This window comes from Hemitrygon akajei, chromosome 3, assembly GCF_048418815.1.
Source record: "Hemitrygon akajei chromosome 3, sHemAka1.3, whole genome shotgun sequence".
Classification (NCBI taxonomy): domain Eukaryota; kingdom Metazoa; phylum Chordata; class Chondrichthyes; order Myliobatiformes; family Dasyatidae; genus Hemitrygon; species Hemitrygon akajei.
The window spans coordinates 77,881,887-77,897,445 of NC_133126.1; the positions used below are offsets into that span (position 1 = coordinate 77,881,887).

Genomic DNA, 15,559 nt, shown 5'->3' on the forward strand with positions numbered 1-15,559 from the left:
AGGGGTTTAGTTGTTGTTCAGGCCAAACATCAGAATGGGGAAGAATTGTGATCGAAGTGACTTTGGCTGTAGAATGATTATTTATGCCAGATGGGGTAGTTGGAGCATCTCAGAAACAGCTGATCTCCTGAGATTTTTGCGCAAAACAGTCTTTCAAATTTACAGAGAATGGTGTGGAAAAATAAAAAACATACAGTCAGCAGCAATTCTGTGGGCAAAAACACTTTGTTAATGAGAGGGGTCTGAGGAGAATGGACAGACTGGTTCATACTGACACAAAAGCAACAATAACTCAAAGATCCACGCATTACAACAGTGGTTTGCAGAAGAACATCTCTGAATGCACAACATGTTAAACACTGACATGGATAGAAGCCATATAAGTCAGTGATAATAAATCTCTATTCTATTGATAGTCCAAGATTTTAAACCTTTTTTTAAACATAAAGTCAAATAAAGCAAGGGTATCAAAGCATATAGCTCCATTGTAAGGGACAGAGAATCAGAATCAGATTTATTACCAATGTCTCACATGACATGACATTTGCAGCTTTGTAGCAAAGACATTAAGTTTCTACAATTTAGATAAATACGTTTAACCCTACTCAACTATTCACCAAGGTATTGCAAAAAATGAAGTGCTCCAATGTTCGTATGCATAACTAATCTCTGCTTTGTGTTTTGAGGGAACTATTTCTCTGAAATGTACCATAAATTGCTGTCCCACAGTGTGAAGACCTGTTAAAACATGGCAAATACTAGATAGGGTTAGGCATAGGCAAGTATAATTTTACATGAAATGTTTCCACTCAGTTGGATCCTCTTCTTTTCAGAATTGATGTGAATGTATAATCACATTTTATAACTTTTGGAGAATAATTTAGTGAGGCATTTCATGCATTAGTGGATGCACTTGATAATGAAAATTTTCACAAGATTGTGGATCTGGAGATGTAGCACATACAGTACAATTAGTTAACTAACAGTGCAACTGGGACTTCTCCAACTCCATTCAACCACTTCAACACTAAGCAAGTACAAGATGCATACTCTGGTGGCTTAAAAAGTAATTAACTTCTCTTCATTGTACGCACACATATGCTCACACTCATATGCTGTTGATAATTCTCATCAAATAAGAATGGATGACTGGTACAGAAGCAGAAATAACAAAGGCTCACTCACCTTTTCCTAGGAAAGAGAACCCTGACTTGACCCAGCATGAAATTAAACCTGTTCAAAGGTGAACAATCTAATGTGTGATATTGGCATAATTGAAATGTTGTAATGATAAGCATAAGCCATTAATCTGTCAGTGTGTTTTCCACTCAAGTGAAATTTAGAGACAGCATGCCACGTTCAAAATGGAACATCCAATAAAACCAAACACAGATCACCAAAGTAATTAATGACAGATAAGCCACTTTAAATAAACACTCAAATTTTAAAATAATTTGATTATCTTGCAATGTAGAAATTTTGCAGAAAATGCAAAGTCAATTCAATGGAAAAGTTTGAAAAATTGTTAATTATTGATCAGAGCTGAAACTTCAACATTGCTTAATCTTTTATATTCAGACATATTTCCATCATTTTGACTTAATTCAAATAGATATTTTTGTGTTGTGGAAAGGCAATATAAATCAACAATAGATACCCCGACGGTAGAGAATCACTGCAGAACATGTATGTTAATCAGCATCAACGATTATGACAGAAGTAACAATTGTTTGCGTTTTGACAGGTACCTGTTGAACTGCATTTCTGTAACCTAGGTAACCACTTACAAACCTCTCTAAACTGACATAAACCAACGGTCCAACTATTATGAAATTAAAACATCCTTCTTTAAATATGGTCTTTTCCATGCTGATCTGAAGAGGCAGTGGTTTAAAACAACTTTTTGAGAGTTTATTTATTACATTACTTATCAGATGAAGAAAAATTCAACTGACAGAAAATAGCTTCCCAAACAATTTTTGTTTCTCCACTCTCATGAACGCTGCACCCGTGTTTCTGGTTCTTGCTTCTCAAATAATAGTATCCAATAAGTCATCTTACTTTCTTATTTATTCTCCAGAGGCAGTCACATTATACAATACTTCAGACCTTATTGTTATTATTTGGCTAGATACAATTTCAAGAAGAATATTTTGGCATTGGAGGGAGTGTGGCACGTTGGCCCAAACTCAAGATTTAATATTGTTTAATGTCATTTCCAGTATAGAAGCGTAAAGGAGAACAAAATAATTGTTACTCCAGATCCAATGCAACACAAAAAAATGAACAAGGAACACAATGATAATAAAAACACAAAAAATATAAATGCATAAGAAAGCTTACACACCACAGATTGATTGCATGTCCGTAAAGTGAAGTGAGGCATAGCACTGACAGTACATAAGGCTACTGACAGGAAATGATAATGTAGAGGTGGGTATTGTGGAGAGGTGGATTAGTGGGTGGATCCGTTTAATCAGCCTTATTGCTTGTGGAAAGTAACTGTTTCTGAGTCTGTTGGTCTTTGTGTAGTTCCTGATGGGAGTGAAAAAATCAGTCCATGAGCAGGGTGGATGGAATCCTTCATGATATTACTGTCCCTTTTCCAGCACCCTTCTGTTTACCTGATACTGGAGCTCAGAGTTAAAATATGAGGGTATCTGGAAACACCACCTCAGTGTTAACAATCTGGAAAAACTCTTTAAGTTGGTGATGAAGCTGAGCAAACCAAGACATGTTAGGACAGACAGGGTAGTTGGGTTATGGATTAGGTGGAGGTACTGATCATCACTACCTGACTGAGTAACAGAAAAGGCTTGATGGATGTGAATCTCTCATGTCTATATGAACACACCGAGTATGGATGGGAAGCAGAGTGTGCTGATACATTACTAAAGGAGAAGTACTTTTCTCAACAGCTCGAGCAATCCATTGGCCCTTCTGGGGTGAAGGGAGAAGGGGAGAGCTGTTTAAGGATGCTGTTTGTGAAGACAAGTGAGGAAGGCAATAGTTTTTTTTCCGGCCCTATAATAACCTAAACTAGGTGTGAGGATGACTCCTTCTCCAGGTATGAGATGGCCAGACCAAGTTTTGGATTGTTAAGTTAGTTGTGTACCCGACTTGCCCATTTGTTCTGTGGATTTATACAGCAATCCTACCAACAGAAATAAACTTGCTGCCAGCATGTAAAGGACAATGAAACAAGAGCTTAGATGATAAAAACAGGCATGAGTGAATTGCATGAAAAAGCCTCGCATAACTTAATATATATAAATTCAACAAATGAGGAGGAGCTGTTTTCAAGAAATTGCTGGATTGAAAGAATGCAAAGGAGCTGGTATACACTAGGAGCTGAAGATAGCAAGTTGATGTATTTAGTGTTGTTACTGCTCTTTTCCATGGGGGAAAGAAACAGGAGTTCACTTGGCATCTGAAGCAGCAAAGTGGTCGGGGATGGAATGAACTGTTTTAAAATGTACCGGAGTGCAGAGCTTGAAGGATTACCAAGGAACAGCTGCCTGTGAATATGTAGAAGGGAAGAGGAGGCAGAGACAGAGATTACCAGCAGAGAATGAGTAGTCGAAACAGTGAGAAAAGATATTTTCCTGATGAAGGGTCTTGGCCCAAAATAATGACTAATTTCTCACCATAGATGACTTGCTGAGCTCCTCCATGATTTACTGCATTTTACTCAATATGTCCTGCAGAATCTCTTGTGTTAAAGATATTCTGAGGTGGGAAGTCAAAAAAAGAATCAGCATATAAAAAGGTGAGTGCAAAACAACTGGATGTGGTATTTGTAAGCAAAACAGTAATGGATGGCAAAGTGTGATATTTGACCCAATCGTCCAAGCAGCTTGAGTGGGATTGGTTGAGAAGAGTGAAATTTTGATGTGAGCTAAGGTGATACCAGTGAAGTATCAAGTAAACCCGTGATGCCAGTGAAGTATCAAGTAAACCCGAGATGCCAGTGTGATCATACATAGTTTGGTTACTAAAGGGTTGTGTGGACATTCAAGTGAAAAGCTGTAAAGCAGCAAAGAACAAGCAAACTAGAAGCCTGAAACCAGACCCCACCCAACTGAGAGAAGGGGAATGAAGACTAAGATTTGGCTTCCCACCTGTCCTGCCTCCATTAAATACTGATGAGGTGGGTGAAGTTCTTTTATAAGCCTCATTTGAGCTTAACCAACTGTTTTAATAGATATTGAAGTTCACCCCCAGCCCACAGTGCACCTGCTAAGGTTTTAGCATTTGCTCTTCACACTGGCTGAAAATGTTGAGACTGTAGCGATGTGCTACACACAGCACTGAAATAACGACATGCAGTCGGTAAGTCGTTTCGAGACTAGTTTATTCAAACTTCGCGGCGCTGGCATTTAATCCCTAGCGCCCGCCCTCTCCGGGCGGAAATGATGTCAGGGGTGCATTACCAAAGTCTCCCCCCGCGCGCTGGCTATTTGTGAGCCAGTTTGCCTGCGCAGAAAGTGGGTCGCCACAAGACCCTTAATTGTGTAAAAGACCTAAAAAACAAAAATAAGACAACAAAAGTCTAGATCAGATAGCAAAGGTTTTCAGATCCATCAGCTGCAATGTTATAATTCTTTTAAAAAGACTATTACGCATTCATGATGTGACTGGTTGTAGTAAAGCAGCCAACAAAATAAATTATTCCTTGCCTTTCCTCATCTTATACATATGACAGAAATTCAATGTAAATAACTTAAAATAAAATAAATTATTGATTCACATTTACAAAATGTCTTTCTGTTGCAAACCAAGGTATCCATTCTATCGGCTGGTAATATTTAGTCACCTCTACCAATACAGGAGAAAAAACTGCTTTTATAATGAATCTCCCCTTTGTTATTTTTGCATATTTGTTAATATTGCCTGGGAGAAATTTGACTGTAATCATTGATTCGCCTTTGGGGAAAGAACTGATTATAACTTAATTCAAATTTCAGAATGATTGAAGAGGGAAGAAAAATTGTACCTGGGAGAGAGAATAGTAATTTCAGCAACAACTATAAGTAAAACAGAGCCAAAATAATTTGAGATTTGGCTAGTTTTACAGGCTTGGTTTCAATTGTTCAATTAATTTGAAGAGACCAAGGCCACATCTGAATAAATAGTTTAAAGCCAGGATAGGATGAGGAGTGGGTTCTGATTTTCAATGACTATAAAACATGCCCTGATTATAATCATTTCTTATATTTCTGTCATCCATTTTTAAAGCTTTCATTGTTATTGTCAAGATAAATTTATTCAAGACTCATTTACTCTATGTCACAGATAGTGCATTGTGTCTTAACATATAAAAAATAAAATTGTGATAAGGTATCAGCTAAGTATAAGGATTGTGACTAGTCCAAATCCTGGCAATTTCACAAATGCAGCAGTGTTGAAGTAAAACAGGTTAATGAATATGCACCAGCAAACATAATCCCACCCTGAAAAATCGATGGCAGTGAAGCAAAGCTTTCAGAGAGGAGATGAGACTAAGCAAATCCAGAACTCCAGGCAAATCCAGGCTTAAGGAAAATATAACAGCAACTTGACAGATGAGCTGTTGTCTTCATTGCCTGTTTTATTTGTGCTGCTTTCCTCACTATCTCCATCCCAACACTCCAACCACCCAACATTACAGACCGCTTTCTGCACTGCCCCACCCACACTGCACCTCAGTCCTTCTTTGACATTACTTCCACCTTCGCCTCTCGAATTCAGTTGCTTCTTTTCTCTGCACTTCAAGTGGAGGTGATCAGTGTCTCGGGAGGAAAGGGTGCAGCTGGTAATGAAGAGGCTCCATTAAACAGAGGCAAGTGTGCTGAATACTTGGTGGATGTGGGCCGACAGAATGAAGGACATGTGTGGTAGCTGTCACCAGGATACTCAAAATGGAAAAGATGGAGAAATGACCAAGTTGATTAGGTAAGGATAACATTGGTTTTGGAGGTTGAGGAAATATGTGGGTGAATAATCCAAATCTCAAATCTTACTGATGAAATCACGAAGCTTTTCTTTCTATGCTCGGTAAACACTTTATTAGGTACATCTACTTATTAATGTAAATATCTAATCAGCCAATCACATGGCAGCATCTCAATGGATAAAAGCATGGTCCAGAGGTTCAGTTGTTGTCAGACCAAACATGACAATGGAAAAGTAGGTAATCTAAGTGACTTTGGCTGTGGAATGATAGTTGGTGCCAGATAGGGTGGCTTGAATATCTCAGAAACTCCTGATTTTTGCGCACAACAGTCTCGCAAGTTTACAGAGAATGGTGTGATAGACAAAGAAATGTATAGTGAGTGGCAGTTCTGTGGGGGAAAATGTTTTGTTAATGAGAGAATTCAGAGGAGAGTGGCCAGACAACTTCAAACTGATTGGAATGTGACAGTAACTTAAATAACCACACATTACAACAGTGGTGTGCAGAAGAGTATCTCTGAATGCACAACATGTTGAACCCTGAAGTGGATGGCGGAAGCACCATAAGACCACACACATACATTCAGTGGCCTCCTGTATCTAATAAAGTAGTTACTGAGGGAAGGAATTAGCACCTTATATTTTCATGTTGTTATTAACTGAGTAACAGATTTGTGGTCAGCAAACACTGTGGTTTATTCAATGATTCTACAAATCAGCATATAGGAGGGAGATGAAAATTTGGATCAGTAGTGCTGCAACAACAACCTCTCATTCAACGTCAGCAAGACCAGGGAAATGATTATTGACTTCTTGCCGCTACCATCAGGAAGAGGGTACAGAAGCCTAAGGACTCACACCACTAGGTTTAGGAAAAGTTATTACCACTTAAATATAAGGCTCTCTCACTCAACTTCACTTGTCCCATCACTGAACTGTTCCCACAACCTATGGACTCACTTTCAAGGACTCTTCATCTCATGTTTTCAATATTTATTATCTATTCATTTAATATTGTTATTGTTCATCTTTTATATTTGACCAGTTGCTGTATTTTGCACATTGGTTGCTTGTCTGTCCTGCTGGGTGCGGTCGTTCATCGATTCTATTATGGTTCGTAGATTTACTGAGTACGCCTGCAAGAAAATGAATCTCAGGGTTGTGTATGGTGATATGTATGTACTCTGATAATAAATTTACTTTGTACTTTGTATATCCAATCAATTCTGACAGATTCCAGTCATGTCTAATTGATCAGAAATTCTATTAAAAATTCTGCTTGCATGATTATCAAATAGCTTCTAGAAACCTGTACTGCTGATAAAAGACTTTCATCTATTTCTCATGAAAATGACTGACTTATAAAATTCAACTAGACCGGTAAAACCCAATCATCTCTTTTCATATGTCCTTACAATTAGGAGGAAGCCAATTTGCCCATTGAGTCCATATTGACTTTGAGAGCAATCTCATCAATTCAATTCACAATTTCCCTTTCGTTTATTGTGTCACAAATGCCTATTAACATCAATAACTTCTCAATTCTGCTTCCATCCAACAACATCAGAGGCAATTTACAGCAACCAATATGCCTTTGAGATGAGAGAGGAAACTTGAGGAAGTCCACAGAGATACAAACAAAGGTAAAAATTCCACATTGCAGTCAGAGTTGAACTTGGGTCACTGAAGTTGTCTGCTCTGCTGCCTCTTTTTGAATGAATCGGAATCAGAATCAGAATCAGGTTTATTATCACCGGCATGTGACGCGAAATTTGTTAACTTAGCAGCTGCAGTTCAATGCAATATACAATATAGAAGAGAAAAAATAAATAAAATAAAAATAATAAAAATTAAAAAATAACACTATACCGATATTGAATAGATTAAAAAATGGGCAAAAACCAGAAATACTGTATATTAAAAAAGTGATGTAGTGTCCAAGGGTCCAATGTTCATTTAGGAATCGGATGGCAGAGGGGAAGAAGCTGTTCCTGAATCGCTGAGTGTGTGCCTTCAGGCTTCTGTACCTCCTACTTGATGGTAACAGTGAGAAAAGGGCATTCCCTGTGTGCTGGAGGTTCTTATTAATGAACGTTGCTTTTCTGAGACACCGCTCCCTGAAGATGTCCTGGGTACTTTGTAGGCTAGTACCCAAGATGGAGCTGACTAGATTTACAACCCTCTTCAGCTTCTTTTGGTCCTGTGTACTACTTCCCCAAAACCAGACAGTGATGCAGCCTGTCAGAATGCTCTCCACGGTACATCTATAGAAGTTTTTGAGTGTATTTGTTGACATGCCAAATCTCTTCAAACTCCTAATGAAGTATAGCTGCTGTCTTGCCTTCCTTTTAACTGCATCAATATGTTGGGATCAGGTTAGATCCTCAGAGATCTTGACACCCAGGAAACTGCTCACTCTATCCACTTCTGATCCCTCCATGAGGATTGGTATGTGTTCCTTCATCCTACCCTTCATGAGGTCCACAATCAGTTATTTCATCTTACTGACGTTGAGTGCCAGGTTGTTGCTGTGGCAACATTCCACTAGTTGGCATGCCTCACTCCTATATGCCTACTTGTCACCACCTGAGATTCTACCAACAATGGTAGCATCATCAGCAAATTTATAGATGGTATTTGAGCTATGCCTAGTCACACAGTCATGTGTATATAGAGAGTAGAGCAGTGGGCTAAGCACACACCCCTGAGATGTGCCAGTGTTGATCGTCAGCGAGGAGGATGTGTTATTACCAATCCACACAGACTGTGGTCTTTCGGTTAGGAAGTCGAGGATCCAATTGCAGAGGGAGGTACAGAGGCCCAGGTTCTGCAACTTCTAAATCAGGATTGTGGGAATGATGGTATTAAATGCTGAGCTATAGTCAATAAACAGCATTCTGACATAGGTGCTCATGTTGTCCAGGTGGTCTAAAGCCATGTGAAGAGCCATTGAGACTGCATCTGCCGCTGACCTATTGTGGTGATAGGCAAATTGCAATGGGTCCAGGTCCTTGCTGAGGCAGGAGGTCAGTCTAGTCATGACCAACCTCCCATGTATAGAATTGCAAGAGGCAAGTTGTGGACTCAGCCAACTCCATCACGAGCACAACCCCTTGCCATCAAGGATGTCTTTAAGGGGTGAGGCCTCAAGAAAGCAGAATCCATCATCAAGTATTCTCACTGTCCACGGCATGCCCCCTTCTTATTATTACCATTAGAGAGGAGGCTCGGGAGCCCGAATACCTATACTCAATGATTTAGGAACAGCTTCTTCCCCTCCACCATCAGATTCCTGAATGGTCCATGAGCACTACCTTATTATTCCTTCATTTTGATTTTTGTAATTTAGAGATTTCTTTTGTTGTTGCTGCAGAAAAACAAATTTCATGTCTGATTCTGATTCTGTCATTTTAACCAAGTGGCATTAGTCAATAACACTGATTGACTAAAGTGGTTCAAACATTTCCACCTTGCTCACAATGATGGTTCAGAAAATTATAACAATGCACTTCCCTTTCACCTACCACTTGCTCCTTGGACAAAATGCAAGATACCCTTTGACCTCCTTACTATTTTCCATCACAAATTTTATTTTGACACAGGACTCTTAATTCTCTCTGTGATAAAGTTAAAAATAGGGGCCAATTAATGAAATTATGTGTCATTAGTGTAGTGTCTCTTGCTTGTCAAATGGACAGGATGGGATCTAAAACACCTGGCTATCTTGAATTTCATTTGCAGATGCAGAGATATTTTTAGCAAAAAATTTTTAAAAAGTCAAACATTTGGTTTCTTAAAATCTCTAACCATCTAAAATGTCTGAGTAGAAAATTGTTCATTATGATGAGTATTTTCCTTCTTCTTTGTTCTTTAAATATAAAAGGAAAAATCCATCACTGAAACCCCTGCAGTTTGCTTACTAACCACTTATTGGAGTCGAGGACACTGTTATCTTCCTGCTTCAATGGGCTTATACCCATCTGGATGAGCCAGGCAGCACTGTGAGCATCATGGTCTTTGATTTCTCCAGTGCTTTTAACAATATACGACCTGCTGAGGGAGTAAACTCATGGAGGTGCAGGTGGATGCACCACTAGTGTCCTGGATTACTGTCTACCTGTCCAAATGGCCACAGTATGTGAAATTGCAGAGCTGTATATCAGATACTGTGGTTAGCAGTCCAGGGGCACCTCAGGAGACCATACTATCCCCTTCCTGTTCACCGTCTAAACCTCCGACTTCAGATACAACTTAGAGTCCTGCCACCTGAAGAAGTTTTCGGATGATTCGGCAGTTGTGGGCTGTATCAGCCAGGATCAAGAGGCTGAGTACGGAAGAGTGGTGGACAACTTTGTTGAGCGGCTTGCGCTGAATCACCTGTAGCCCAACATCACTATACAAAAGTGTTGGTGGTGGACCACCCTGCATTTCCACCTCCAACAAGAGAACAGATGTGGAAGTCATCTGGGACTACAAATACTTGGGAAATTGTCTGGACAATAAGCTAGACTGGACTAAAAGTTCAGGAGTTTTGTAAAAGAAAGGACAGAGCCAATTATATTTCCTGAGGAGGTTCCAGTCATTCAACATTTGCAGTACTAGGCTGCAGATGTTCTACGACTCAGTGGCACCCAGCATTCTATTCTACGCTGTGGTCTGCTGGAAGAGCAGGGTGAGAGCAGCTGATGCCAAGAGGATTGATAAGCTTGTCAGGAAGGCTGGTTCTGTTCTGGGGGTGGAACTAGATTCCCTGGTGGTTGTGTCTGAGAGGAGAATGCTACAGAAACTACAGAACGTTATGGACAATCCCCCTTATCCTGTCCATGCCATACTGGACAAACAGGAGCACATTTAGTAATGGACTGATTCTACTGAGGTGCACCACTGAAAGCCACAGGAGATCCTTTCTCCCTGTGGCTATAAGACTCTACAACTCCTCCTCCTTAAGCACGTAAGTATATGGTTTCATTGCACATCTGTATTTTGCAATATTACTTTTAATGCACATTTTGTATTTTAATGTATATATTTCTGACTGAGCAACCTTGCAACAATAATTTCCTTCGGGATAAGTTAAGTTTTATCTTATCTTAAAGCATGCACAGGACAAGACCACTGAACTTCCCAAATCATTCAAAGCGTTAATCATGAAAAAAGAGAACTGCATAAACATAATATCAGGATCTGCAACTTCATTCCATGTCTAAAGTTAACCAGAAATACAAACTGTATAAGTGACAATGTATACGCTTCTCAGCTGGAAATTTAGGAAATCCGCGTAAGAAAGAGATTCAATTACACCCACATTGTCCTTCTGTCTTTGAAAATGTGATGAAATTGTCAACACCCAATCTGTTGGAGATTCAAAGTCTATCTCTCTCATTGTGCAAATTTCCAGAGATTCTGGAATGAGCAGCTTGCTGACATTCCAAAAATAAAGCATACTCACTTTGGTATTTAATGCATCACTTCATAACATACATTTAATTCAATCCTGTGCTTCCCATCTATAAAGATACCTCCTGATTCATGTAATGCATTGATGGACTAAGTAGAAAGTAACTTAAAGCATGGCATTAACAAGATTATATTGACTTAGAGATTTGTTTTCAGCTGATTTCAAATTATGTATGGTGCCACTGCATAGTGAATTAATTTTCTAGGGAATGCAGTTATAGGTTAATTGCTGCCTAAATCCTGAATCAGGTCACATCCTTACACCATGACAAAGCAAAAGGAATCCACTTAATTTGGATTCCGTGACTATAACCTCGGCATGAAAATTAGATTAGGCTGCTAAACCGGATGAGAACCCAAGGCATTACAAGAAAGATAGCAGCCTTGATAGAACATTGGCTGATTGGCAGGAGGCAAAGAATGGGACTAAAGAGACCCATTTTGGATTGGCTGCCGGTGACTAGTAGTGGTCCACAGGGGTCTGTGTTGGGACTGCTTCTTTTCACATTACATGTCAATGACTTGAATGATGAAATTGATGACTTTGTGGCCCGTTTACAGACAATACGAAGATAGGTGGAGGGGCAGGTAGTGTTGAGGAAGCAGAGAGACTGCAGAAGGATTTATACAGATTAGGAGAATAGGCAAAGTGGTGGCAGATGGAATACAATGTCCGGAAGTGCACTTTGGTAGAAAGAATAAAAGAACAGACTATTTTCTAAACTGTGAGAAAATTCAAAAATCTGAGCTGCAAAGGGATTTGGGAGTCCTCGTACAAGATTCCCTAAAGGTATATTTGCAGGTTGAATTGGTGGTGAAGAAGGCAAATACAATGTTTGCATTCATTTCGAGAGGACTAGAATATAAAAACAAGGATGTAATGCTGATGCTGTATAAGGCACTGGTGAGGCCTCCCTTGGAGTAGTGTGAGCAGCTTGGGCCTCCTACTTAATAAAGAATGTGTTGACATTGGAGAAGCCTCAAAGGAGGTTCACGAGATTGATTCCGAGGTTGAAGGGGTTATCATATGAGAGCGATTGAAAGCTCTGGGCCTGTACTCACCAGAGTTTAGAAGAATGAGGGGGAAATCTCATTGGAAACCTATCAAATGTTGAATGGCCTAGATAGAGTTGATATGAAATGGATGTTTCCTTTGGTGGGGTAGTCCAGGACCAGAGGGCACAACCTCAAAATAGAGGGATGTCCACTTAAAACAAAGATGAGGAGAAATTTATTTAGCCAGAGGGTGGTTGGTGAATTTGTGGAATTCATTGGCATGGGCAGCTGTGGAGGCCAGGTCTTTGGGTGCATTTTAGGTGGAGGTTGGTAAGTTCTTGATTGGTCAGTGTGTGAAAGGCTATGTTAAGATGGAAATGGATCAGTCAAGATGAAATGGTGGAGCAGACTCAATGGGCCGAATGGCCTAATTCTGCTCCTATATCTTATACTCTTATTAACCTTCTGATGTCAACGCAACAGGATATTCCACCTACGACCCTAGGAAATATAGAACAGTACACCTCAAGAGAATAACTGTGTCAAACCTCAATAGCAACACCAGGATGAACAATAAATTCTTTATACTTATGTGAAGGTCACACAATTCTTTCGCTGAGCAGAATTTCAATAAAAGGAGACAAATTGCAAAAGCATTCATGTCACACAATAACTTTCCCTTCCCCTTTCATCTCATTCAAAAAGCTGCATGGTTGGAGGTATTTTTATGAAAAATATCAGCCGTGAAAAAGGGATTGTTTTTTTACCTCAAGTATCTGGCAAGTGTTTTGTTGGAATAACGCTTAATCACATAAAATATTCGATGAGGCTGTAGACTCGTTTTGGGGGTCTTTGAGGTTCATATTCCTTTTTTATTGGCTGTTTGATCGTGGTGATCAATGCTTCGGCAAAGAATGGCCCTGTGGCCTGCAGTGGTGTAGCACCGCGATGCTGAACTGAACCAAACTGATTACTGGTTTGATGTTGGATATTCTATGTGTCGTTTGCTCGCTTTTAGCCACTTGCACAATCTGTACTTTTCTTGCGCGCTGGGTGTTTGATGCTTTCTTGAATGGGTTCCAAGGTGTTTCTTTGTTTCATGGCTGTCAGCAGGAGAACAAATCTCAGAAGTGTATTCCGTATACACACTTAGATCATAAGTATACTTTGAATCGTTGAATTGTCAATATCACTGGGGCACATAAACCTCAAGACTAAGTAATGTGTAATTGTTCTGGCCATATTCTCTATATGGCAGCTATGATAAATCACTCTTTCCCTTCCTCTCCCAGAAGCAAGGGATTGTTTCATTTGCTTTGTGTTTCTGAGTTTCTCTTGTATAACATCCAAACACTACCTTTCACTTCTGGCTTGTGGCAAGCTGAAAATCTATCAAATGATTCACTCAAAAGTACCCATTTAACAGCACCAACCCTTTTCCTCAACTCATAATGCTCTATCTGATGGTTTAGAAGTACTGAGAGGAACCAATTCTCACATTATTGCACATAGTAAATGGGCAATACTTGAGTATCAAATGCTTGTTGATATACTGCACAGTGCCTAAGTGGTTCTAAGTATTTTTACATGCAACTAGTTATCAAGTTCAGAAAGTTATGTTGATAATTTAAGTTAATATAACATCTCCAGTAATTTTCAGCCAATAAAATGTTATGCAAGGGCAATGAACATAGTAACCTTTGAGATGTACCTTCTATAGCAAATAATTAAATGAGCAGGTATGGCTGGATTTAAACACCTGTTCCTGACGCAAAACACTACTATTCAGCTGTTTTTACAGGCCTGACAACGGAATCTTGTAGTCAATTCCAGAAATAAATTTGGCAGCAACACAAGTGGGTGGGATAGAACAAATAAATTAATGGTTCACTTCAGTCACCGGTGTTTACCCTGTTTATAGTTATTTAGCATACTGAGAGAATGAACCATTAAGAATGATTTATAATTTCACAATTTCCTTTTGTTGCTTCATTCTAACAGCAGAATCTATGATCCATGAAGTTAATTATAAACATGAAAAAATGCTAAGCCTACGTAGATAAAGACTGCTTTGCTGTCAGATAGCATACACAGAAATTGAACCACCTATGTGTAAAAACTAAGGTCACAACTTTTTCCCTAACTCTGAACTAGTTAGGTCAGCTGCAATCATAATTGCATTTACTTCACCCTCAACTAGAACACACTGAATGAATTTCAAACAATGCCAAAAGGCAGATCTTTGTGAAAATCCCCATGGGGAAAATGATAACCTGAAGTTAAACTCTCTGATACCATTGAAAACATCAGGGCTAACATTCTGAGCAATGAAGGTGTTTTCCCTGATTAGTAATGGCTGAACATTGTCAGAAAAGAATTGGACAATGGCTGTACACTTTCCAACAATAACCAGTGGATGGAATCAAGTTTACACCTTGTATTCCTCTCATACTGATTTTACTTTTGAAAGGTTTGTGACTTCTCAGCATAAGAAGAAGGTGGTCAAGCGTGCTGTCATTTAAATATGACAGGTCAAGCAGTATGGAAAATCTATTGCCTGTACTGGGTGTGTCCTTTTGACAAGCTGTGTTTCACAGTCATTCACTTCAACAGGAATTTTGTACAAAGAGTTAACTCTGGATAATCATAAATAAAATGGAAAAAAAAACAAGCTAAGTATTGTGAATGGTTCTGAAGGGCACCTACCTGGCCAGAGATTATGACCTGGACTTACAGGAGATCAAAGAGTCCAGAATGCGAAAATTCCCTAAGGCTCATGCCGAGGATTCCAGCTCCATCCCACCTCAGCCAGGCTCATCTAGAATTAGGATCCTTGCTTATTTATTTTGAGATTAGGAACAAAAAGCTAATCTATTTATTTTTTTAATTATTTTATTTAATTTCATTCTTTTAAATTATTCCACACTGCTTTGATGGAGTAGATTGCGCAGATGGCTGGCCATTGAGAATCACTGCTACCTTACATACATGAGTATGTTCAACTCCTCCACAGTTGAAATTGCAAAGTAAAATTTACATACATGCCACCACACACAACCCTGAGATTCTTTTCCCTGTGGGCATACTTAGCAAATCTATAGAACAGTCACTGTAAATTATAAACACCAGGAACTGTTAACTGTAAAAAAACTGTGCAAATACAGAAATAAGT

At 39.2% G+C, this 15,559-nt stretch overlaps 1 protein-coding gene across 11 annotated transcripts in view; it reads right to left on the minus strand.

Annotated features, from left to right (window-relative positions):
* LOC140725132 (alpha-(1,6)-fucosyltransferase) overlaps positions 1-15,559 on the minus strand; it is an 839,166-nt gene that overhangs the window by 308,398 nt on the left and 515,209 nt on the right. The window lies entirely within an intron of this gene.